The following is a 26667-nucleotide window of genomic DNA, read 5'->3' on the forward strand; positions in this document are numbered from 1 at the left end:
AAATAGATAGCATTCTGTTGTCAGCAGTCCTCAGCAAGAAAGAGCAAATGCAGTGTGTTGGGCCATGAGGAAGCAATGGCCTTCACTTCCATTTTTCGAATGCTACAGGGGAGAGATTCCTCACCAGAATGCCCTAAAGAAAGCAAGCTCTTGTTAAATGAGCCACTATATGAAGTGGGGTAAGATAGAGAATGGTTTCCCTCTACTCTCTTCAGCTTCTCATTCTATTATCTGGTTAGGTTTAACAATCACACCTATGGGGTGGCTGTCACACTTGAGAAGGGGCCACCAACAGCTTGATAAGGTAAACCTATAATTATCCTTGGGAATCTCCCCAACAACACACACTGCTACTTTGTTTATTTTATGCCCAGTGATGGGCAGTTTAGTTTTTATTCATAGTAATCTCTGAAATAGGTCATAATAGGTTGTTAATTCTAAAACACTCTATACCCTAGGTCAAAATTTCATCCCATTTATTATTTTAATCTCAAATTATGCCCAAGAAAGCACACTTGAGGTTGTACAGACAAATTTAGAAATCCATGATATGGGACCCAAGTTAGAATGTATGAACCCCCCCACCCGCCCTGCTACTTCTAGGAGGAGTTAAAGTGAAAAGAAATGCCCTTCCAAATTAGGTCAAAATTCACAAATTTTCCCTCTAGTTTCTTATTCCATTCAGTCTATTCAGTGGGATTTCACTGCCCTCTGGGTGAATAGGGTTCCCTTAAGTTTGGACTGTCTGGTCCTGAAGGGATGCTGGTACTTTCTTTGGCATCCTTCAAACTCAATCCCAGTCTCTCACGTGTCCCTTTAAAAAAACAGTCAACAGAACACATAAGAAGACAGACATACCTCATTCTATTGCACTTCACTTTATTGCACTTCACAGATACTATGTTTTTTAAAGATTGGAGATTTGTGGCAACCCCGCGCCAAGCAAGTCTATGGGTGCCGTTTTCCCAACAGCATCTGCTCGCTTTGTGTATCTGTGCCACATTGTAGTAATTCTTGCAATCTTTCCATTTTTTCCATTAATATTGTATTTGCTATGGTGATGTGTGGTAAATGATCTTTGATGTTATTATCAGAGACTGAAGATGTGAGTGAATTGCTGCAATCTCAGATGAGGAGTTGATTCTTATGGATGAGCAAAGAAAGTGTTTCTTAAGATGGAATCTACTCTGGTTGAAGATGCTGCGAAGATGGTTGAAATGACAACGAAGGATTTCAAATATTACATAAACTTAGTTGATAAAACAGTGGCAAGATTTGAGAGGACTGGCTTCAATTTTGGAACAAATTCTACTGTGGGTCAAATGCTATCAAACAGCATCACAAGATGCAGAGAAATCGTTTGTGAAAGGAAGAGTCAATCAGTGTGTCAAACTTCACTGGTGTCTTATTTTAAGAAACTGCCACAACTGTCCCAACCATCAGCGATCACCATCCTGATCAGCCAGAAGCTATAAACATCGAGGCAAGACACTCTGCCAACAAAATGATTATGTATGACTCACTGAAAGCTCGGATGATGGTTAGCATTTTTTGGCAATAAGGTATTTTTAAATTAAGGTATGTACATTGCTTTATTAGTCATAATGTTATTTCACACATAATAGACTACAGTATAACGTAAGCATAGGTTTTATATGCACTGGGAAACCAAAAAAATTATTTGACTCGCTTTATTGTGATATTCGCTTTATTGTGGTGGTCTGGAACTGAACCCACAATATCTCTGAGGTATACCTGTATTACATTTACACACATATACACCCCATACCCCCAACCCCTTAAAGACTTTAACCAAGCTGTTCTTAGGCCTTGGTGTATGAGGTGCATCAGTCAGTATTAGTTTCAGCTGCATGTAAAAGAAAACTCCTAGGTAACAGTAGCTAAAGCAAGATAGAAGTTATTTCTCTCCCAGATGAAAGACCAAAAAGAAATACTCCAGGGTTGGTGAAGTGACTCCATAGTATCAATAGAGACATAGACTCCATTCTGTTGTTCCACCATCTTCCAGTCTTAGATGACCACTGGCCAGAAGGAGGAAAGGCAGAAAAAAAAAAGGGGTCCTTCTCTGCTGAGTCATCTCCCTTTAAGCTAAATCCCACACATTTTTACTAATATTTCATTGGTCTGAACGTGGTTACATTTTGGGGTGAAGGTGTGGGAGGATAGAAAAACAATGTTTCATTCCACATGTTTCACCCCCAGCTAAAACTCTGGGATCTGCTTCTAAGGAAAAAGAAAATAACTGATGAAGTTAGAGTAGACAACTTAGTTTCTAACATATAGTACAATCCGGATCCACATTGCTTCTGATCTACTTGTAGTAAGAGAAGAGAGGTGCCTGGGTGGCTCAGTCATTTAAGTGTCCAACTTTCACTCAGGTCATGATCTCATAGTTGGTGAGTTTGAACCCTGTGTTGGGCTCTGTGCTGACAACTCAGCCTGGAGTCTGCTTTAGATTCTGTGTCTCCCTCTCTCTCTGCTCCTCCACTCTCTCTCTCTCTCTTTCTCTCTCTCTCTCTCTCTGTCTCTCTCTGTCTCTCTCAAAAATAAGTAAACATTAAAAAATTATAATAAAAAGAGAAGAAAGGTAAGCAAAGAGAATCATGAACAAAATAAGAGAAAACAGTTTGGTTTGAACCTTGCCTATATGGCAGTAGTTAATTCAGAACCAGCTATTCTGAGTCCAAAACCTATCAAATTCAACTCAATTAAAAGTAGTCTTCTATTAAGCTATTAATTCTACTGCCATGTTTTCAACATATTTGGGGGATAATATCCAGCTATGCACATGGTTTTATTGTCCAGAAATTTCATTTGACTCATTCTTGTCTTTGAAAAATTAAAAAATGTGCAATGTGGTCTCTTCATGTGGCCTATCATGAATAGTTAAAACACTTATTCCCAGCCCCCTCTTTTGTACTTTCTGCTGGCACCCAGGAATGAACTGAGCATGGGGTTTAAATCATGGCAATGTTCCATGCCGTGTTTTGAACATATTTCTCCACATCTGTATCAAGAAATTATTTAAGTACAATTCATTTCATGGCTTCCTTCATTCTCCAAATCTCCTACTGTCTGTATTTCTTCATTTCCTGCAAAGTCCCAAGGCATTTGTGGTTCTTTTTTTATTGCCCTGGAAATTCTTAAGCCTTTGAGTCTGGTGTTCTTACTTGTCTCATGTATATTCAACCAGAGAATCCATCTCAGAATTGTGAACTGTAGCTGCTGGTGATACATCCAAAGCCTATCCTCAAAGATCCAATAAGGATCAATATGATCTGTCCTCTGCACCCTTCTAAGCCTTACTTTTCCAGGCCTAGAGTAACTGTTGTTGCTTTGGTTGCATCAAAGATACTCCCTTTAAACACCCCTTTGCAGCATCAATTGGGATAAACTTTACTGATCCATTTTGTTTTCCCTGTCATTTACTCATTCTTTTTGACTGCCCTAGTTGAGTTTTTACATTTTTTACCTGCTTCTAAGTTTGCTCCATTTTCTTTTCTATCAAGAGGAAACCTAGCACTGATGGGTAAAGCTTAACATTTCTCTTCTAACATATTCATCTAGATTTTCTTGGTGGGGGCCCATGGCAGGAGACCCACAGTGAGGGACATGAAGTCAAAGATTCTGGGTCTTCAAAAAGCATCTATTGTTCAAAGAAATTTTGTGGAGTCTCATCAACTCAAGCTGAATAATTGCACAAAGGAAATATTTTCCCACCATTCCCAAACATAACCGAGGACTAAACTCAAACTATTGTCACCCAGCTTGTTTATGATGTTCTTTGTCTTCCCAGTGCTCTTCTTAAGAATCCTGACTCTTACATGTCATTTATGCCTTACACTCACAATAATTCTATCACCTTAAAACTCATATGCTCTTAACTTTGACGCTTTGAAGTATATTTTTTATGCTGGTCTTGTCTCCAATATGTTCAAATCTTATATAACCAGTTGGTATAATTGACTCAGTTCTCAAAGTATCAGTAGTAGAATTCCACTTGTTCATTGCTGGTAAAAAAAGAAAACTATTACCTTTTGTACATTAACCATGTATCTCAAAACCTTTCTATAATTGCATATTAGTGGCATGGGTCCTTTTGTCAATTCTTTCTAATTTTCCACATAGATGACTGTGTTATCTGTTAAGAAAAACAATTTTATTTCTTGCTTCCAAATCTGTATACATTGTATTTTCTTTTCATGTCTTATTTCATTAACTAGGAGGTTCAGTACAATGCTAAAAAAGAGTTGGGATAGGGGACAGCCTTGCTTTGTGCCTGATCTTAGTAGAAAAGCTTCAAGTTTCTTACCATGAAGTGTGATGTTAACTGTAGGATTTTTGTAGGTATTCTGTATCAAGTTGAGAATGTTCCCTTCTAATCCTATGTTGAAAGTTTTTGTCACAGATGCACTTTGGATTTTATCAAATACTTTTTCTACATCTATTGATATGATCATGTGACTTTTCTTTTTTAACCCATGGGTATCATGGATTACATTAATTGATTTTTGAATGTTAAACCAGACTTGCATAATTGGGATAAATCCGACTTGGTCATGGTGTATAATTCTTTCTATAAATTTTGTTGAGTTTTTTGCACCTATGTCCATGAGACAAATTTATAATTTCTTTTCTTGTAATGTCTTTGTCTGATTTTGATGTTAGAGTAATGCTAACATAAAACAAATTTAGAATTATTCTTTCTGCTTCTATCTTCTGAAAGAGAATGCAGAGAATTGGTATGCTTTTTTCTTTAAATGTTTGGTATAATTCACCAATGAACCCATCTGGACCTGGTGTATTCTGTTTGGGATGGAAAGTAATTAATTGTTGATAAAATTTCTTTAATAGATATAAATATTGTCTTTTCTTGTGTAAGTTTTGGCAAATTGTGTCTTCCAAGGAATTGGTGCATTTCATCTGAATTATCAAATTTATGAGCATAGAGTTTTTCATAGTATTCCTTTATTATCTTTTTAATGTCCATGGGATCTGTAGTGATGACCCCTCTTTTGTATCTGATGTTGATAATTTGTATCTCCTCTTTTTATTTTTCTTGTTTTAATTTTTTTAAATATTTATTTATTTTGAGAGAGAGAGAGAGAAAGACAGACGAGAGGCAGGGCCAAAGGAAAGAGAGAATCCCAAGCAGACTCCACGCTGTCAGTGCAGGCCCCATCTTTCAAAGAGGGAGATCATGACCCGAGCCAGACACTTAAGCAACTGAGCCACCCAGGCACCCCTTTTCTCTTTTTTCTTAGCCAACCTGGCCACAGCTTTATCAATTTATTAATTTTTTTAAGGCAACTTTTGGTTTTGCCAATTTGTCCTACTATTTTCTTCTTTCCAATGTCATTAATTTCTGTTTTAATTTTTATTTCCTTTCTTCTGCTTGTTTTAGGTATAAATTGTTCTTCTCTCTCTAGTTTCCTAAGCTAGATTATTGATTTTAGATTTTCTTCTTTGCTAATATAGACATTTAGTGCTATAAATTTCCTGCTAAGCACTGTTTTTCCTGCATTCCACAAATTTTGCTGTCATTTTTTTCATTTTCTTTCAGTTCAAAATTTTTATATTCTTATGGGGTTTCTTCATTGACCCATGTATTATATAGATGTATGTTGTTTAATCTCCAAATATTTGGGAATTTTTCAGATCTATAATTATATTGGTCTAACTTAATTCCATTGTGATCTGAGACCATACTTTGTATGATTTCTATTCTTTAAAAATTTTAAAGGTGACCTTTATGACCCAGAGTGTAGTCTACCTTCATGAATGCTCCAGGTGGACTTGAGAAGAATGTGCATTCAGCTCTTATTGTACAGAGTATTCTATAAATGTCAATTCAATCAAGTTGATTGATAGTACTGTTGTAGTCAATTATATTCTCATTGATTTTCTGCCTGTTTGATCTATGCATGACCTACAGAGGGGTGTTGAAGTCTCCACATATAATACTGGTTTTATCTATTTCCCCTAACAGTTCTATCAGTTTTGCTTCATGTGTTTTGAAGTCCTGTTGTTAGGTACACATACATCAATTGTTAGGTCTTCTTGGAGAACTGATATCTTTATCGTTATGTAATGTATGTCTTTATCCCTAAAAATTTTTTTTCTGATGTTTGCTTTTTTCTGAAATTAATACAGCTACTCCAGCTTTCTTTTTTATTAATGTTAGTATAGTATATGTCTCTCCATATCTTTATTTTTAATCCATTTGTGTATTTATATTTAAAGTGGCTTTTTTGTAAACAGCATATGTTTAGTTTGAATTTTTGTATCCACTCTGAAATCTCTGTCTTCTAATTGGTGTATTTAGGCTATTCACATTAAAGTGATTATTGATATAGTTTGATGAATATCTACTTTGTTTATAACTGTTTTCTATTCACTGAACTTGTTATTTTGTTCCCTTCTCCTTCCTCTTTTTCTGTTTTCTGTGTTTCAGCTGGGCATTTTGTGATTCCATTTATCTTTTAGCATATAAATTATGCCTCTTTAAAAAATAATTTAGCATAGTTTGCAGTATTCATTTTTATTAATCAAATTTTACCTTCAAATAACAAGGGAGGCTGGGAAAGAAAGTGGCTTCTGTCCTGGTGATGCTCATAAGGTGGGAAATTCCTCAAATATTGGAAGGTTGTTCAAAATTGCTGAGTAGTTAGAAAGAATTACAAATGGCTACTACATATTTTCTCATACTTTCCACCTCTTTGCTTAGTGCCTAAAACAGTGAATTTCTTCCTACTTTATCTTTCAGTTATTAGGTTGTTGTAAAAATATTTTATTGCCCTTCGGTCCTACAATAGAGTTTTCTTTTCTTTTTTCAAAATATCATAAGGCTTTTAAATTCCAAAAATCCTCTTATTCTGATAGTTTCAGTTTTTGACTGCAATAACCTTTCAAATCTATTTGAAGGTATGAATTATAAATTTTTAGAAGATTATCTTTTTTCTCAATATTTGTGTACTGATTTTGGTGTCACTTTTACTATTCATTTTCCTCAAAATGCCTTGTAACTCATTTTTTTTGGTATTCATTATTTATAAATGAAAGATTTGGTTCATCAGTATAGTAGTCATGAACCTTGGCCATTTTCAAGCTTTCTATTCTGTTGAGAACTGCCACCCAGGAAGAAGTGATTTAGGTTCCATAAATGTGGTAGAGAAAAGCTTAAGGAATGCTTCTTTCCAGGAGATAAAAGGCAACTTTTCTGAAGGGCCTGTAGATAACCAGACAACCTACTGAATTACCTGAGATGGTGAGATAAAGAAAGGATCACGTGGTCCAACTCATTTTAACTTAAAGCTACATGTCCTTGTTGTTTTCTTCATGTCCACTCATGCCCATTTGAAGGTCAGATTTTGCTTTTTTGCCTTATTCGAGCCACGAGGCTCATAGTAGATTTTCATTTCCCATAAGTCAGAATTTCCACCTTAGTTAGCTCTTCTAACGGGAATTAGCCTGTGAGATAAAGATCATTCAAGTTGGGACCCCAACTATTGCACAATTCTTTAATGAATTGGTTTACTAACTGGCCTGTGGCCAGCTCACATTACCAACCCTGCTGGCTCAGTGCTTTGCATTCCTCTGAGGTTTCTAGCACTCACCCCACTATCTACTGTATATTTGCAAGAAATTCCTCAAATTTTCTGTATGATAAGGACACCCTGCTTTGTCTTCAGTTCTGTTAGATTTGTTCCTTTTCTGATATAACTCCTATTTTTCAAGGAGACTTTACAGATGAAAATAAAATGTCCGTCATCTCAGTGTGGTGGTGGCATTTGGTTTTTTCCACTTCACATGGGTAAATATATCAATGGATAAAATCAGAATGAACAGGTTAGCTTAGACTAAATATGCATTGGTCTGATTAAAAATTCAGCTTTAAAAAAAAGAAAGAAAATTTAGCTTTTCCATTGGTACTTTGGAATTTGTACTTGTGCCAAAATTCTTAGACTTAGGCTTTTTTACTATATTACTGTAAAATGCAAAGTATTACTTGATGTTTTACAATTCATTTCAATACTTCAGAGAATTTTTTCTTAGCTCTTTTCTGAGCCATAGATATGTCTGTTAACATAAATATATTTTCCATACACTGATTAAAATATTTATTATGGTTATTCTAGAAAGTGGAATTTTGAGTGATGCCATTTTTGCTTTTAGATTGTGTTTTGCAAATTTTCTACAATAAACACATATATAATTAAAAAGGGACGTTAAAAATAAGTGTATTTCTTTCATTTTCCTTCAGTTTGCTAGAAGAATGTTATACCATGCCTGTGGCTACATAGAGAACTGATCACATTTTTGAGCAGTATATTTAAGGTATGGAAAAATCTAAAAGCATGAACAGTCTTATCTGTACCAGTTGCATAGAGATTTTTGGGTATACTATGAAGTTTAAAATTTCATGCATTATTTCTTTTCTACTTTTTCCTGCCAGCTGCTGTCCTTCAAAACAACATATTATTGAGATGACTCATGAGAATCAGTGTGAAATAGAACGTGTTATCGCTGGAAGTTTCTTCCTCCAGAGACTGGTTAGAACTGCTTCAGAGCATTGTATTAAGGAAGAACAAAGTTTTAAAAACTGAGATTGGAAATTAGTCTTGTCAGCACACCTAAAAAGAACTATAATTTTGTTAGGAATGTGCAACAAAAGAATCAATGTTAACTATTCATTTAACAATAACATTTATTATGCAGAAGAACTAATACATTACCAACCTTATAACATGAGATTTCTTCTAAGGTCTACTGTGGCAAATACAAAGCTTTGTAAATTTCATTATAATTTGGCTAACAACCCATATCTCTCAAATTTTCCCATAAATTATATGAAATTATGTGCACAAAGATTATTTTATTTAAATATTATAACATTAGCCTTTCACTTTATTTAATATTTGGGCCTCATCCTATAAAAAGCTCTGAGGAGTAAGAGACAGAAGATGACCCTAAATGTGAAAGTGACATTGGGAGGCATTTTCAAAACCTCAGAAAAGTAAAGAGTACAAAGTATTAACATTTTTATTTGCTATGAAAAAAATAGGCAAAATTTGAAAGTGAGGTGAAAAGTTGGGTACAATGTCCCTTCAGTGTCATACTGAGGTGACAACCACCAAAGCATTATCTAGCGAAAAGCTTCTCATATCTCAGTGTCTGTCAAAATCGTCCAAAGGGTTTTGTAAAAATACTTTAATACAGATAAATGAATCAATTTCGCCTGAATTTTGGTGCTTTTCTGGACTTTATTACATAATTTTAATCAAGCACTGTACACACACCATCTTTTAAATTGAAAGTTACGGGGACATCCGGGTGGCTTAGTCGGTTAAGTGTCCAACCGACTCTTGGTTTGGGCTCAGATGGTGATCTCATGGTTCATGATCTCACGGTTTGTGAGCTTGCCCCATGGGCGAGAGCCTGCTTGGGATTTCTCTCTCTCTCTCAAAAAGTAAATAAATAAACATAAAAATGTTTAAATTGAAAATTACATATTTTGTGAAACATAAAACTACTTCAAAATTTCTTGTGTTATTTTAACAGATTTCCTTTTGTTGCCTCAGATTTATGTGCTTTTACATTTTCTTAAAGCTGTATCAAAAAGTTGTGTCAGGGGTGCCTGGCTGGCTCAGTCGGTGGAGTATGTGACTCTTGATTTCAGGGTTGTGAACCTCTGTAGAAATTACTTAAAAGTAAAATCTTTTTTTATTTTATTTTATTTTTTTAATTTACATCCAAGTTAGCATATGGTGCAACAATGACTTCAGGAGTAGATTCCTTAATGCCCCTTACCCATTTAGCCCATCCCACCTCCCACAATCCCTCCAGTAGCCCTCTGTTTGTTCTCCATATTTAAGAGTCTCATGTTTTGTCACCCTCCCTGTTTTTGTATTATTTTTGCTTCCCTTCCCTTATGTTCATCTGTTCTGTGTCTTAAAGTCCTCATATGAGTGAAGTCATATGATATTTGTCTTTCTCTGACTAATTTCACTTAACATAATACCCTCTAGTTCCATCCACGTAGCTGGAAGTGACAAGATTTCATTCTTTTTGATTGCTGAGTAATACTCCACTGTATATATATATACCACATCTTCTTTATCCATTCACCCATCAGTGGACATTGGGGCACTTTCCATACTTTGGCTATTGTTGATAGTGCTGCTATAAACATTGGGGTGCATGTGTCCCTTCAAAACAGCATACTTATATCTCTTGAATAAATACCTAGTAGTGAAATTTCTGGGTCGTAGGGTAGTTCTATTTTTAATTTTCTGAGGAACTTCCATACTTTTTCCCAGAGTGGCTGCACCAGCTTCCATTTCCACCAGCAATGCAAAAGAGATCCTCTTTCTCCACATCCTCACCAACATCTATTGTTGCCTGAGTTGTTCATGTTAGCCATTCTGACAGATGTGAGATGGTATCTCATTGTGGTTTTGATTTGTATTTCCCTGATGACGAGTGATGTTGAACATTTCTTCAGGTGTCCGTTGGCCATCTGGATGCCTTCTTTAGAGAAGTGTCTGTTCATGTCTTTTGCCCATTTCTTCACTGGATTCTTTGTTTTTTGGGTGTTGAGTTTGGTAAATTCTTTATAGATTTTGGATACTAACCCTTAATCTGATATGTCATTTGCAAATATCTTCTCCCATTATGTCGGTTGCCTATTATTTGCCGATTGTTTCCTTTTTATTTTGATGAGGTCCCAGTAGTTCATTTTTGCTATTGTTTCCCTTGCCTCCGGAGACATGTTGAGTAAGAAATTGCTGCAGGCAAGATCAAAGAGGTTTTTGCCTGCTTTCTCCTCCAGGATTTTGATGGCTTCCTGTCTTACATTTAGGTCTTTCATCCATTTTGAGTTTATTTTTGTGTACGGTGTAAAAAAGTGGTCCAGGCTCATTCTTCTGCATGTTGCTGTCCAGACCTCCCAGCACCACTTGCTGAAGAGACTGCCTCTATTCTATTGGATATTTTTCCTGCTTTGTCAAAGATTAGTTGGCCATAAGTGTGTGGGTCAATTTCTAGGTTCTCTATTCTGTTCTACTGATTTGAGTGTCTGTTCTTGTGCCAGTACCATACTGTCTTGATGATGACAGCTTTGTAGTATAGCTTAAAGTCTGCGATTGTGATGCCTCCTGCTTTGGTTTTTGTTTTCAAGATCACTTTGGCTATTCGGGGTCTTTTCTGGTTCCATACAAATTTTAGGATTCTTTGTTCTAGCTCTGTGAAGAATGCTGGTGTTACTTTGATAGGGATTGCATTGAATATGTAGATTGCTTTGGGTAGTGTCAACATTTTAACAATATTTCTTCTTCCTATCCAGGAGCATGGAATCTTTTTCCATTTTTTTTTTTGTGTGTGTTCTTCAATTTCTTTCAAAGCTTTCTTGCGTGTTCAGTGTATAGATTTTTCACCCCTTTGGTTAGATTTATTCCTAGGTATTTTATGGTTTTTGGTGCAACTGTAGATAGGATCTATTCCTTGATTTCTCTTTCTGTTGCTTCATTTTGGTGTCTAAGAATGCAACCGATTTCTGTGCATTGATCTTATATCCTGCAACTTTGCTGAATTCATGAATCAATTCTAGCAATTTTTTGGTGGAATTTTTTGGGTTTTCCATATAGAGTATCATATGATCTGGGAAGAGTGAAAGTTTGACCTCCTCCTGGCCGATTTGGATGCCTTTTATTTCTTTGTGTTGTCTGATTGCAGAGGCTAAGACTTCCAATACTATGTTGAATAACACTGGCAACAGTGGACATCCCTGTCTTGTTCCTGACTTTAGGGGGAAAGCTCTCAGTTTTTCCCCATTGAGGATGGTATTAGTATTTTGTCTTTCATATATGGTTTTTATGATCTTGAGGTATGCTCCTTCTATCCCTACTTTCTTGAGGGTTTTTATCAAGAAAGGATGCTGTATTTTGTCAAATACTTTCTCTGCATCTATTGAGAGGATCATGTGGTTCTTGTCCTTTCTTTTATTGATGTGAAGAATCACATTGATTGTTTTGCAGATATTGAACCAGCCCTGCATCCCAAGTAAATCCCGCTTGGTCATGGTGAATAATTTTTTAATGCATTGTTGGATCCAGTTGGCTAATATCTTGTTGAGGATTTTTGCATCCATGTTCATCAGGGAAATTGGTCTGTAGTTCTCCTTTTTAGTGGGGTCTTTTTCTGGTTTTGGAATGAAGGTAATGCTGGCTTCCTAGAAAGAGTTTGGAAGTTTTCCTTCTATTTCTATTTTTTGGAACAGCTTCAAGAGAATAGGTGTTAACTCTTCCTTAAATGTTTGGTAGAATTCCCCTGGAAAGCATCTGGCCCAGGACTCTTGTTTTTTGGGAGATTTTTGATTACTAATTCAATTTCTTTATTGGTTATGGGTATTCAAGTTTTCTGTTTCTTCCTATTTCAGTTTTGGTCATGTATGTTTCTAGGAATTTGTCCATTTCTTCCAGATTGCCCATTTTATGGGCATAGAATTGCTCATAATATTCTCTTATTATTGTTTTTATTTCTGTTGTGTTGGTTGTGATCTCTCTTCCTTCATTCTTGATTTTATTTATTTGGGTCCTTTCCTTTTTCTTTTTGATCAAACTGGCTAGTGGTTTATTAATTTTGTTAATTCTTTCAAAGAACCAGCTTCTGGTTTCATTTGTCTGTTCTACTGTTTTTTTTGGTTTCGATAGCATTAATTTCTGCTCTAATCTTTATTATTTCCTGTCTTCTGCTGGTTTTGGGTTTTATTTGCTGTTCTTTTTCCAGCTCCTTAAGACGTAAGGTTAGGTTGTGAATCTGAGATCTTTCTTCCTTCTTTAGGAAGGCCTGGATTGCTATATACTCTCCTCTTATGACTGCCTTTGCTGCATCCCAGAGGTGTTGGGTTGTGATGTTATCATTTTCATTGACTTCCATATACTTTTTAATTTCCTCTTTAACTGCTTGGTTAGCCCATTCATTCTTTAGTAGGATGTTCTTCAGTCTCCAAGTATTTGTTACCTTTCCAAATTTTTTCTTGCGATTGATTTCGAGTTTCATAGTGTTGTGGTCTGAAAATATGCATGGTATGATCTCGATCTTTTTGTACTTACTTAGGGCTGATTTGTGTCCCAGTATATGGTCTATTCTGGATAATGTTACATGTGCACTGGAGAAAAATGTATATTCTGCTGCTTTAGGATGAAATGTTCTGAATATATCTGTTAAGTCCATCTGGTCCAGTGTGTCCTTCAAAGCCATTGTTTCTGATTGATTTTTTTTTTGATTAGATGATCTGTCAGTTGTAATTGGAGTGTTAAAGTCTCTTACTATTGTGGTATTACTATTGATACGTTTCTTTATGTTTGTGATTAATTGATTTAAATGTTTGGGTACTGATTTAAACATTTGGCACATAAATGTTTACAATTGTTAGGTCTTCTTGGTGGATAGACCCCTTAAGTATGATATAATCCCTTTCTGCATCTCTTGTTACAGTCTTTTGATTGGAGCAATGAGTCCATTGGCATTTAGAATGAGTACTGAAAGCTATGAATTTATTGCCATTATGTTGCTTGTAGAGTTGGAATTTCTGGTGGTGTCCTCTGGTCCTTTGTGGTCTTTGTTGCCTTTGGTCTTTGTTTATTTATTTTTTGTTTTTTTATCTTTTCCCCCCACAGAGAGTCCCCCTTAAAATTTCTTGCAGGGCTGGTTTAGTGGTCACAAACTCCTTTAATTTTTGTTTGTTGGAAAAATTTCTATCTCTCCTTCTATTTTGAATGACAGCCTTGCTGGATAAAGAATTCTTGGCTGCATATTTTTCCCATTCAGCACATTGAATATTTCCTGCCACTCCTTTCTGGCCTGCCAAGTTTCTGTGGATAGGTCTGCTGAAAACCTGATCTGCCTTGCTTTGTAGGTTAAGGAATTTTTTTCCCCTTGCTGCTTTCATGATTCTCTCCTTGCCTGAGTAGTTTGTGAATTTGACTATGATATGCCTTGTTGATGGTCAATTTTTGTGTAATCTAATGGGAGTCCTCTGTGTTTCCTGGGATTTTGATGTCTGTGTCTTTCCCCAGGTTAGGAAAGTTTTCTGCTATGATATGGTCACACAACCCTTCTACCCATATTTCTCTCTCTTCCTCTTCTGGAACCCCTATGATTCTGATGTTCTTCCTTTTCAATGAGTCACTGATTTCTCTAATTCTTAAATCGTGCTCTTTTGCCTTAACCTCTCTCTTTTTTACTGCTTCATTATTTTGCATAACTTTGTCCTCTATATTACTGATTCTCCGTTCTGCCTCATCTATCCTTACTGCCGCATCCATTCAAGATTGAAGCTCAGTTATAGCATTTTTTATTTCATCCTGACTAGCTTTACTTCTTTTATCTCCACAGAAAGGGATACTAATCTTTTTTCAACTCCAGCTAGTATTCTCATTATCAGGATTCTAAATTCTGGTTCAGACATCTTGCTTGTATTTGTGTTGGTTAAGTCCCTGGCAGTTGTTTCTTCCTGTTCTTTCTTTTGGGTGAATTCCTTTGTTTCATCATTTTGAAGGCAGAAAAGGAATTAATGAGGTAAAAAATTAAAATTAAAAAAATTAAAATTAAAAAACATTAAAATTAAAAATTAAAAACAAATACACACACACAAAATCGCATAAGTGATGCTAGATCCTAGGTGTGTTTTGGTCTGAGTGTTGAAAGGGGCTTGATGGTTTAGAGAAAAAAGGGGAAGGAAAAAAAGAAAACAAAAAAAGGAAATTGTTTGAAAATTTGAAAAAATGAATACACTGAAGTAGACTAAAATGAAATGATGGAAGTAAAATAGGATTTTTTAAAAATTACACAAAAGTAAAAAGTATAGTAGAAAAAAATTAAAGAGAAATATTTTTTATAAAAATTGAAGATAAAAATGAAGTTTTTCTCTTTCTGTATTCAACAAAAAGAAAAGAAACAAAAAAGAGTAGAAAGAAAAAAGAAAGAAAGAAAATTGAATAGATGGACCAGCGAACAAACTGAAATATGACTGAAATTACTTCGTTTTCCCCTAGAAGTCAAACTATGAAGCGCTTTATAGTCCATAAACTAAGCAAGCAGAGAGACTGTGTTCCTGAAGAGGGAGGTTGGCCCAGTTGGGTGGGACTTAGTGTAACGGCTCTGTACTCCACTAGATGGAGCTGCTTAGCTTACTGGGGTGGATTGTTGTGGTGCATGTAGGTGCGAATGTACAGGTGGGGGAGCGGTGAAAATGGCGTCATCCATCTACTCAGTCTCTATTATCAGAACTCTGCTCTCCCCAATCAGCAATCGCACACCTGGTCTTTGTCTTTGGACTCTGTCCACTCCCTGCTTTCACACAGTTCATGACCAAGCCCCAGGCAGCACCTCCCTCCTGAGTTTTGTCTCCAATGCGGCTGTTTTCCCGACCCCTTACTTCTAAGGGACTACAGCTTTGACCCGTTCTGCGCCTCTGTGGAAGACCTCACTGAGCAATGGCTGGGTGCCGGCTGCACCCAGGAACATTTGCAGGTCCATGCTGCTGCCAACACCCAGAGAATGCGGCTGGGTGCCAGCCCGCCCCAGAGAAAGTTCACAAGATAGTGTAGCCACAGCATTTCAGGGATTATGGAAAATCACAACACCCATCTGGCACCAGGCTTCACCTTCAACGACTTTGTTCCAGCACCAGCAAAGTGGTTGTTCTCCCATGTCCACTGGGGCCTTGTCTTTGGGGGACCCACACAGCCTCTACCAGGCGTCCTTGCAGCAGGGAAACCGCCTCTCTCCTGTGAGGCTTGAAGAAACCCAGACTCCACTCTGCTCCCGGGGATTCGCCCCTCCCAGCAGAGCACCACCAGGTATTGAGCTGCAGAGTTTCAGACTCTCCACTCCCGCTGTTTGTAGTCTTAATGGAATTTAAACCCTCTCGTTTCTCCTTTCTTCCCTTTTAGTTCAGTCCCTGGGGCTGTTTCCACTTTTCCACTTTCTCTCCAGCTGCTTTTGGTGGGGGGTTGGGAGTGCTTTTCCCATATTCTCTCCTCTTTCCCCCACCCCCCTTCACGCAAAAGCAGCTCCCTGCCCTCTGTAGTTACTCTCTCCCCCAGTTTACCTCTCCACGCCATGTGCCTGCTGAATTCTGTAGTTCAGGTTGTGCAGATTGTGTTAATCCTCAGAAGAATTTTTTTTAGGTGCACAGAATGGTTTAGTGTTGGTCTGGCTATATTTCATGGATTCGAGACACACAAAAAACTTCCATGCTGTTCTACCATCTTGGCTTCTCCCCCAAAAGTAAAATCTTAAAAAAAAAAGTTGTGTTATGGTTACTATTAATCAGAAATAATTTTCTCTTCATTTTCATGTAAATAATTTATTGAAAAGAGTCCTTTTTATGTTAACATGTAGAAAAATACATAACTTTGTGTATGTTCTTCATAAAAATTTGGTGGCACCAATATTAATGTAAAAAAGTACATATTTAACAAAGAGAAATAATACCAGAACATAGAAACCAGAAGTTTATGTATACCTTCAGGAATTAAGTAAATAACTGGGGGATTTATAATTTCAAGTTCAACTCCCAAATTATCACCAATTTCTTGTGAGTATTGCAAAATCACAAAGCTTTTAAATTCTTGTGTATCATTACTTGCCAAGTATTGTAATATTTGCAGGCTCACAATATTATAATTTAGTGAAATTATAGGCAACGTTTATAAATTGGAAAAAAAGTAGTATCAAAAATACAAGTCTTCAAAACCACCATGAGATATTATTTTACTCTTACTAAGACGGCTACTCTAAGAAACCCCAGAAAATAACAAGTGTTGGCAAGAATGTTGGAACCTCTGTACACCATTTGTGGAAATGCAAAATGTTGCATTTGCTATAGAAAACAGTATGGAGGTGCCTCAAAATATTAAAAATAGAGTTAACATATGATCCAGCAATCCCACTTTGGGGCAGGTATCTAAAGAATTGAAAGAGGATCTTGAAGAGCTATTTGCCCACCCATGTTCATAGTAGTGTTATTCATAATAGCAAGGAGGTGGTATATGCCTAACAATGGAATATGATTCAGCCCTAACAAGGAAGGAAATCATGTCACAAGCTACAACATGGGTGAAACTTGAAGACATTGTGCTAAGTGAAATTAGCCAGTCATAAAAAGACACTGTGTGATTCCACTTATAGAAAGTATCTAAAGTAGTCAAATTCATAGAACAGTAGAATAGTGGTTGCCAAGGGATGTGAGCAGGGAGAAATGGGGAGTTTTTGTGTAATGGGTATAGAATTTGTTCTGCAGCATAAAAAGTTCTGAAGATGCATTGCACCACAATGTGAATATACTTAACCCTACTGCACTGTATTCTTCCAAAAGGTTAAGATAATAAATTGTATGTGTTTTTTATTTCAATTAAGAATAAGAAATACATAAATCTTTCTGGATAGGCCTAATTTTATGGCTTTATAAGAAGGCAGCTATAGGAATGTAATTTAAGGCTCACCGGAGGATTCTTTTCTCTCTAACCTGCGTTTATGTCTTAGATGCCAACCTTAGAGCATCATTCCTTGTGTTTTTGAACATATTTCCTATTGTGAGTAAATACCTCAAATAATGACCTACAATTAAATGTTTACTTTTTATTTATTTATTTATTTATTTATTTATTATTTTTTTTTGTAACGTTTATTTATTTTTGAGACAGAGAGAGACAGAGCATGAACGGGGGAGGGTCAGACAGAGGGAGACACAGAGTCCGAAACAGGCTCCAGGCTCTGAGCTGTCAGCACAGAGCCCAACGCGGGGCTCAAACTCACGGACCGTGATATCATGACCTGAGCCGAAGTCGGCCGCTTAACCGACTGAGCCACCCAGGCGCCCCTTAAATATTTACTTTTTAAAGAACATTTATCCAGATTATAAAGAGTAAGCTTTGATACAATAAGGGAGGAAGACAGCATACAATACAATAAAAAAAGATACAATAAAAAAAGAGCAAGACAGCATAGGGTCCTTGGTGGCAAGAGAGTTGGAGCTGGTGAATTCTGATTATTTACTAAAAAATTATATTTAACTTCACCTCAGACCTGCAGAAACATTTTCCTTTCCTATTTCCTGTTGCCCTGGGGAAAGTTGCTGTTACCATAGAAAAAGGGGTTTTATGTGCATAACCTATGCATTCCTTTCTGGGGGCCAGCAGAAAAACATTGTGAGGGACTCACTTTCACAGCCCATTAGCATGCTCTCTTAAGCAGTATTTTTTTTCCTGTTTTTGAAGTTAAATCCCTATTGATTGTTTCTTCTCTTTTCCACATCTTCTTTTAGTTTGACGGAGGAGAATTATGTTATGATCCTTACAAAGGGACCAGAAGTGCCGATCTATTTTAAGGTCCATTCAAACACAGACCACCCTCCTCTCCTCTTGGTGCTGTGGAAGTTTCTGGAAGAAACTCCATTCTTAATTTTGTGATTCTTACACATGTACCAAAAAAAAAGGAGTTACAATGGAAACTGGGGGAGTAAGTAAGTTGGTAACTTTAACAGAAGTGCTCACTTGATATTGCTAAAGCTGGAATAACAAGTGTGCATTTACCAGGGGAATACAGAACTTTCTATCATAAAGTTGGCTACTTTTCTTTGCCAGGTGCTCCATACCTCTTCAAGTGTATTCCCAATACAGGAGCAATATTTTCTGTATTAACGATGTAGGGAAATGTTCGTTATTGGCATAGCAGTATGGCAGTTAGTAAAAAAAATAAAATAAAATAATTAAGACAATTTATATTACTTTCTGTGTCTATGTTTCTCCCTTCTCTTCTGTCTGAGGCTTCAAAAGGGCATCCTTGAGGGTTTTGTGGGTCTTGGTTTCCTTTACTTTTAAACATTGAAGTGATTCATTATATAAAATTTGGATAGCAAATTAAAATGTAAACTAAGTTAAAAAAAAGGCAATGAACTCCTTATCCTGACTCAATTTTAGCTAATAATTTGATGCGTGTTCTTCCAGGATTTTTTCCCTAAGCATTTTTTTTAAACATAGCTGCAATTATTGAAGGCTTTACTTGAAATTATAAAAGGTAATTGGGGAGTCCTTGTTTAAGTGGCTGGGGCACATGTGTAACACTGCTTTGCTCAGTATTTATTTTCCTTTATTTTCTAGCAGTAGGATTTATCCAAGCCACCCGTCATTCAGCCTTTCCTACTAATATGTCTTACTTTTGCTTTAGAATGCTTATTTTACCTAGTTGACATGTACGGTTTATATAATTTGGGAATTTTTAACCTGATTAAAAACAACTTATTTGATTGATGAATACTTGCTATGGGGAAAGATACCACGCAATAGTTTTGGGGCCACAGTATTAGAGTTTGGATTTATCTGCAAAATACTCACTGCTGACAGGTGAGTACCATGGGACTTTAGATGCCCGGAGGACATTAGTGATGGTGGGATTGAGACTTTGTGGCTGTAGTCATGAAGTGATTGTTCCTTCCCTCTCTCATGATAATGCTCTTACCTGCATCTCATGGGGTTGGCTCTGAAGGTGATAGGGCTGAGGAGGTGTGTGAATGGAAATTTCAGGGAATTGGAAAATGCTGTAATCAGAGAAAGGATTTTGAACTCATTTAAGTTTCCATCAAAATATACTCTTTATAAAAAGCCTGGTGATATTAATAGCCTTTCTCTCAGGATACTAATAGATAGCATTTACTGAGTGGTTACCATATGTCAGGTACATGACATTTATTATCTAATGAAATCTTCTCAACGGTCCTATAAATTAAATCTTGTTACTGTTCTCATTTAAGCAATGAAGAAGCTGAGTTATGGAGAAAATACATAACTTGCCCAAAGTCAGTAGCTAGTTAGTAATGAAGTCAGAACGTGAACTTTGGCAATCTAACCAGAGTCCATTTTCTTAACAGTGTTTTACTGTGATCCTTCTGATAGATTTAGATAAATAAACCTTCTCAAGAATATGAGTCTTGTTATTACTTTTTCCTGAAAAAGTAACACCAATTGCCAAATGCCAAATATAGAGAGCACTTGTCAGTATTTATTTTTAAGTCTCTGAAAAAGCTATATTCTTAAAAAATTTTTTTAAGTAAAATCATTACGTTTTGTCTTTTGAAATGGATGTCTTCAATGGAAACTTAAACAATTGTTTGGGGCATCTGGGTGGCTCAGTCATTTGGGTGTCTGATTCTTGATTTCGGTTCAGGTAACGATCCCAGAGTCATAAGATCAAGCCCCATGTCAGGTTCCTTGCTGAGCATGAAGCCTGCTTGGGATTCTCTCTCTCTCTTTCTCTCTCTCCCCCCACCCCAACTCCTCTCCACTTTTCACACGGTCTGTCTCTCTAAAAACACAAAACACACAAAAAAACAGTTGCCTAAGCACACCATTATTGGTATCTGATTCTATACGTTCTCTGTACTTTTCATTGTCTTTGAGCTTCTTTACCATTTTTATAAGTTGTAGATAACTAATAGCTAGTACAAATGATTGCTGTCCAAAATCATGCATATGAATTTCATCTGGAATAAATGCAACTGATTTCTCTCTACCTCCTGGGTAGAGAATAAAACTGGAATGAGCCAGTTTTGCAACTATTTGTGAATTAATTTTAGCATACTTAATCTTAATATATGTGTGATTCTGTAAATCTCATTTGCATCAATTGTAACATCTATGACTTCCTCATTAGTTAATGAATGAAATAAGATCTTGGGCAGGTGTCCAATTTACTTTTGTATGAGAGTCATGATTATATCCTCTTTTAAAATCTCAAACTTTCTGTGGCACCTGGGTGGCTCAGTCAGTTAAGCATCCAACTACAGCTCAGGTCATGATCTCACAGTTTGTGAGTTCGAGCCCAAATCAGGCTCTGTGCTGACAGCTCAGAGCCTGGAGCCTGCTTCAGATTCTGTGTCTCATTCTCTCTCTGCCCCTCTGCCACTCATGCTCAGTCTCTCTCTGTCTCTCAAAAATAAATAAATGTTAAAAAATTTTTAAAAATAAAATCTTAAACTTCCTTTTCTTATTTTATTCCAATCAGTCTCCATATTCTATACATTTTACCTCAAATGTATTTTAAGCCTCTCTTTCTGTTCCTTTTGCCTGATCTAGACCCTCATCTCATCAGTGCACTCTAGCAGCAGTAGAAGTGATATATAAATGTTTGCTGGATGAATGCATGAACACCCATGTTTGGAATTAGGATCTTAATATTATTGTGGATGATAAGAACAGCTGGAGTGGAAATAGCAAGAGATACCAACACTCTAGAAAGGCTGTTTTTTCAAAAATGTTTCTGAAGTATGGTTTTGTTGATACTCTTTTTTCTGATAAGGCATTTTAGTGCAATATGCACAATAATATAATTGTTCTTGCACTCAAAATTCAACCAGCTTTCTGGTGGCTTGATGCCTGGTTCTATTTCTTCTTCCATCTCTTCCATTTCTTTGAGCATGGCTAGGTAACACCAAATAGTTGTTCATCACCTAGAGCTTATACCATTGGGATATTCAAATTAACAATAATCCATTCAGTTGTTTCTTATATCTTAGGCTCAATAATAAGTTGGGTTTGACTGGTGGTAGTAGGAGATGGAAAAGGGGGCATCTTCAACATGCAAAATATCCTTTGTTATTCAGAGTATAAAATAGGTGATGGGAATGAAGGAGTGCACTTATCATGATGAGCACCAGGTGTTTATGGAACTGTTGAAACATCGTATGAGACACATGAAACGAATATTACACTGCATATTAACTAACTGGAATTTATTTTTTTATAATTTTTTTAATGTTTATTTTTGAGAGAGAGAGAGGGACAGGGTGTGAGCAGGAGGAAGGGCAGAGAGAGAGAGACACGCACAGAATCCGAAGTAGGCTCCAGGCTCTGAGTGTCAGTACAGAGCCCAACGTGGGGCCTGAACCCATGAACCATGAGATCACGACCTGAGCCAAAGTCGTACACTTAACCGACTGAGCCACTCAGGCGCCCTGAGAAGTATTCTTTAGAGGAAGAGGAGCTTAAGGAATTTTTTAAAGCTTTTATGCAAATTCCAGTTACTTAGTGGCACCTGGGTGGCTCAGTCCATTAAGCGTCAGACTTTAGCTCAGGTCATGATCTCACAGTTCATAAGTTGAGCCCCAAGTCAAGCTGTACAGATAGCTTGGGCCTGAAGCCTGCTTTGGATTCTGTGTCTCCCTCTTTCTCTACCCCTTCCCTGCTCATGCTCTGTATCTCTCTGTCTCTCTCTCTCTCAAAAGTATTAAACATTAAAAAAAAATTTTTTTTAATGTTTTTTCCATCGAAGAGGCAAAAATGGTGTTTTCAGACTATTTCTGAAAATCTTTCCACAAATAAAGTAACTACTTTGGGGTATAGTAATTATGTCACAGTTCATGGGTTACAAATTGTGCTTTTGAAGTCTTTCTCTTGAAGAACTGTTTAAGAACATGGCTTCTGGATCTGGTAAAGAATACTTTTTGTATTATAACTACCAAAGAAGCAGAACTGCCTGCTAATTGGACTATGATAAGATTGATATATTACAGTAATGAACAATAACAAAACTGAGGAGAGTAAACTTCTCCATTGCACTATAATACATAACTCTTTCAAAGAATTGTAACAAAACTTTTCTACAGTTAAGATCCTATCACAGACAATGAAAGCATTAACAAATCTCTTGAGGCTGTCAATTTGTTTGGTGCAATGTACAGTCTCAGAAAATTTTATATGGATAATATTTTATCTGTACAAAATTATCCTTTCACTTGACAGTTCTTCCCAGGAATTTTTTTATAATAGTGACAAGCTAATTCAGAAATATAAATTATATCAGGGCAACCTAAAATATTTCTGGCATCTCTGTTTTTATAAGGTAAATATATAAATCATTGTGATTTTCCAGGGGCTCCTTGAGAAATCTCAAAGATAATTTTAATTTTAATTTAAAAAGACATCTAGTGGTTATTTTGGGAGCACATACACTAAAATGGGAATGATATAGAGAAGATTAGCATGGCTTCTGTGCAAGGAGGACATGTGAATTTTTAAAGCATTCAATATTTACTCAGCAAATGGTGCTGGGAAAAGTAAACCTTCACATGCAAAGAATGAAGATGAACTCTAACATTATACTATCTACAAGAGGTTGGCTTAAAGTGAACCCAAACTCTTAAAAGAAAATATATGAGAAAAGCTTCATGACATTGGATTTGGCAATGGCTTCTTGGATATGACCTCAAAAGCACGGACAACAAAAGAAAAAATAAATAAATTGGACTATATCAAAATTAAAAACTTTTGTGCTTCAAAACACGCTATCAACAGAAACCCATGAAATGGGAGAAAATATTTGCAAATCATATATCTCATTAGGGTTTAATACACAGAAATATATAAAGATTCCTACTATTCAACAAAAAAATAAACAACCAGATTTTAAAATGGGCCAAGAGAGGCGCCTGGGTGGCTCAGTTGGTTAGGCATCCAACTCTTGATCTCAGCTCATGCTTTAATCTCAGAGTTGTTGAGTTCAAGCCCCACATTAGATTCCACACTAGGTGTGAAGGCTATTTAAAAAAATTTTTAAATAAATAAATAAATAATTACAACGAAATTGAATTAACAATTCTCTAAAGAAAATATACAGATGGCCAATAAGCACAAGAAAAAAATGTTCAAATCACTAATCAATAGAGAAAAATGAAAATTAAACCCACAATGAAATATCATCTCACAACCATTGGGACAACTGTTTTCAAAAAACACAAAGTAACAAGTGTTGTCAAGGATGTGGAGAAAATGGAACACTTGACATTTCTGGTATAAATATAAAATGGTGCAGCCACTATGAAGACTGGTATGGTGGCTCCTAAAAAAAAAATTAAACATAGAATTACCGTATGATTCAGCAATTCTACTTCTCAGTATATACCCCAAAGATTTCAAAGCAACTTCTCGAAAAAGTATTTGTACACCCATGTTCATAGCAGCATTATCCACAATAGCTGAATAATGAAAGCAATCCATGAGTCCATTGCAGGATGAAGGGGATAAAAACAAAACATGGAATTTACATGTAGTGGAACGTTATCCAACGTTAAAAAGCAAGAAAATTCTGGGGCACCTGGGTGGCTCAGTCAGCTGAGTATCTGAGTTCAGCTCAGGTCATGATCTCATGGTTCATGAGTTCAATCCCCATGTCAGGCTCTCTGCTGTCAGCTCAGAGCCCACTTTGGATCCTCTGTCTCCCTCTCTCTGCCCCTCCTCTGCTTGCACTCTCTCAAAAATAAATAAAGCATTTTTTAAAAAGCAAGAAAATTCTGATACGTGCTACACATGGATGAAGCTTAAAGACATTTTAAGTGAAATAAACCAGTCACAGTATGACAACTACTCAACGATTCCACTCACATGAGCTATTTAGAGTGGTGAAATTCATGGAGACAGAGAGCAGAATTGTGGTTGCCAGGAGCTGCAGGGGAGGGAGGAACAGGGAGATATTGTTTAATGGGTATGAGGTTTCAAGTGGGGAAGATGAAACAGTTCTGGATGGTGGTGATAGTTGCACAACGTGAAAGTACTTATTGTGCTTCATGCTACAGAACCGTCCACTTAAAAATGGTTATGATGGTGACTTTTATGTTATACATATTTTACCACAATTTAAAAAATGAAAAAGACATCCTAAACATTTATTTTCCTGAATTTAGGATCTGATCTTGAGGAAATAAAATAAAGAATTGTAAGAAAAAATTTGGTCATGGGCTCCTGGATGGCCCAGTCGTTAAGCATCTGACTTGGGCTCAGGTCATGATCTCAGGGTCTGTGAATTTGAGTCCCACATGGGGTGAGCACGAGCCCTGCTTCAGGTGAATATGAGCCCCAGGTAAGCCCCGCTTCCCTCTCTCTCTCTCTCTCTCTCTGTCCCTTGCTCAATTTCACCCCCCCCCCCCCAAAAAAAAAAGAACAAAACGATTTGGTCATTTGTTTGAGACAGGAGCACAGTTACCTATGGACAATGACAAGTTATAGCTTAACTATACATAAATAAAAGTTCCAACAATATACAATAAAAACAGAAGAAGGTAACAAACTTGTAAGGAACTGAATTTTAGCTGTTCTGAAAAGATGTACTTTTTTTGAAGTCATCAAGCATATAATAAAGTCAGCACAAATGACAGGAAATTATTCTGATGATACATGGAATTTCTGCTACATTTTCAGATTACACTGAAGATAAAGAAAAATCTTTTATTATGCTTGTTAAAAGCAGACTAAATATTTCAAGATCAATTTATATTTTTATAGGGAGAAAATAAAATTCTAATATTACATTAATTTAGTCTTGGGTAAAGAATATTAACATATCTTATTAAAAAACACATCAAAATTAAGCAAATTTTGCCAAAATCTTAATATATTTTGTCTGTTTTCCTTCAGACTCAGATATAAAGTATGGCAAATAAAATTCATTTTCCTCAAACCTCCTATAACTTGCTATACACACTCAAGTTTTATCCTTTACAATGTTCTTTAATATTCTGGAACAAACTCAACGTTACAATAAATCTATTCTGTTTTTCCTCAAAAAACATGCTAGGCTACCTGTCCTGATTGTCAAGGGTTGTATTTCTTTCCTTTTTTTTTTTTTTCATTTTGTATGATTTCATTTTTTCTTAGTTTTTTGAGGTTTGTTATATGACCCATAGTATGGTCTATTAGGAGAATGATTATTATATATCTTTCTTTATCCTGGGTAGTATTTCCTTGGTTTGAGGTTTCCATTATATGGTATTCATATACCACACTAAGTTTGTGGGGGGTTTTATTGTCTACATAGTATATCTTTCAAGTCATTTTAACCTACCTGTTGCAGGGAGGTAAGAAATTGCAAAAGAGCATGAGGAAACCTGGGGGTTGATGTAGTAATTCAACATGTTGCTTGGCAGTGATATCATGAGAGTTACAGATCTATTAAAACTCATCAAATTGTATACTTGAATTGAATGCAGTATTTGGTACAAAAATTATACCTCAACAAAGTTGATTAAAGGCAGAATATACTAACAAAAAATATCTAGGAACTCTCTAAGTATTTGGAAATTACACGTCTAAATAAACCATGGGTCAAAGAAGAAATCACAATAAAAATCTAAAATATTTTGAGCTGAATAATAATGAAAAGACCTCATATTAAAATATTCAAGATGCAACTAGAGCAATGTTTAGAGGGGAATCTATAATTTTAAATGTTTATATTAGACATGCAGAAATATTGAACAACATTGACTTAAGTTTCTACCTCAGAAGCCTTAAAACAAGAATTAAATCCAAAGTAAGTCAAACAAAAGAAACAATAAAGAGGAGATCAGAAATCAATGAAATTGAAAATGACCAACAATAGAGAAAAGTAACAAAGCAAAAAGTTTGTTCTTTGAAAATATTCATACAATTGATAAATCCCTGGATAGGAAACATGCTGTTTTTTTCCTTCTGGGATATGAGCAAACTTGTCAAGGAAAATTGGATATCTCAGTGTTCTAGATATTATATTTTACTCTGAATATTACCACGACAACTATGAGCATTAGTCTTTGTTAGCAACTTTGGGTAAGAT

At 36.1% G+C, this 26667-nt stretch overlaps 1 non-coding gene across 1 annotated transcript; it reads left to right on the forward strand.

The window, feature by feature from the left end:
* Positions 1–23008: 23008 nt before the first annotated feature.
* Positions 23009–23115, forward strand: LOC132679930 (U6 spliceosomal RNA). The gene has a single exon (XR_009610416.2). It is a non-coding gene; the product is annotated as a U6 spliceosomal RNA (small nuclear RNA).
* The last annotated feature ends 3552 nt before the right edge of the window (positions 23116–26667 follow it).

This window comes from Panthera onca, chromosome A2 (assembly GCF_046562875.1).
Source record: "Panthera onca isolate mPanOnc1 chromosome A2, mPanOnc1 haplotype 2, whole genome shotgun sequence".
Taxonomy (NCBI): Eukaryota; Metazoa; Chordata; class Mammalia; order Carnivora; family Felidae; genus Panthera; species Panthera onca.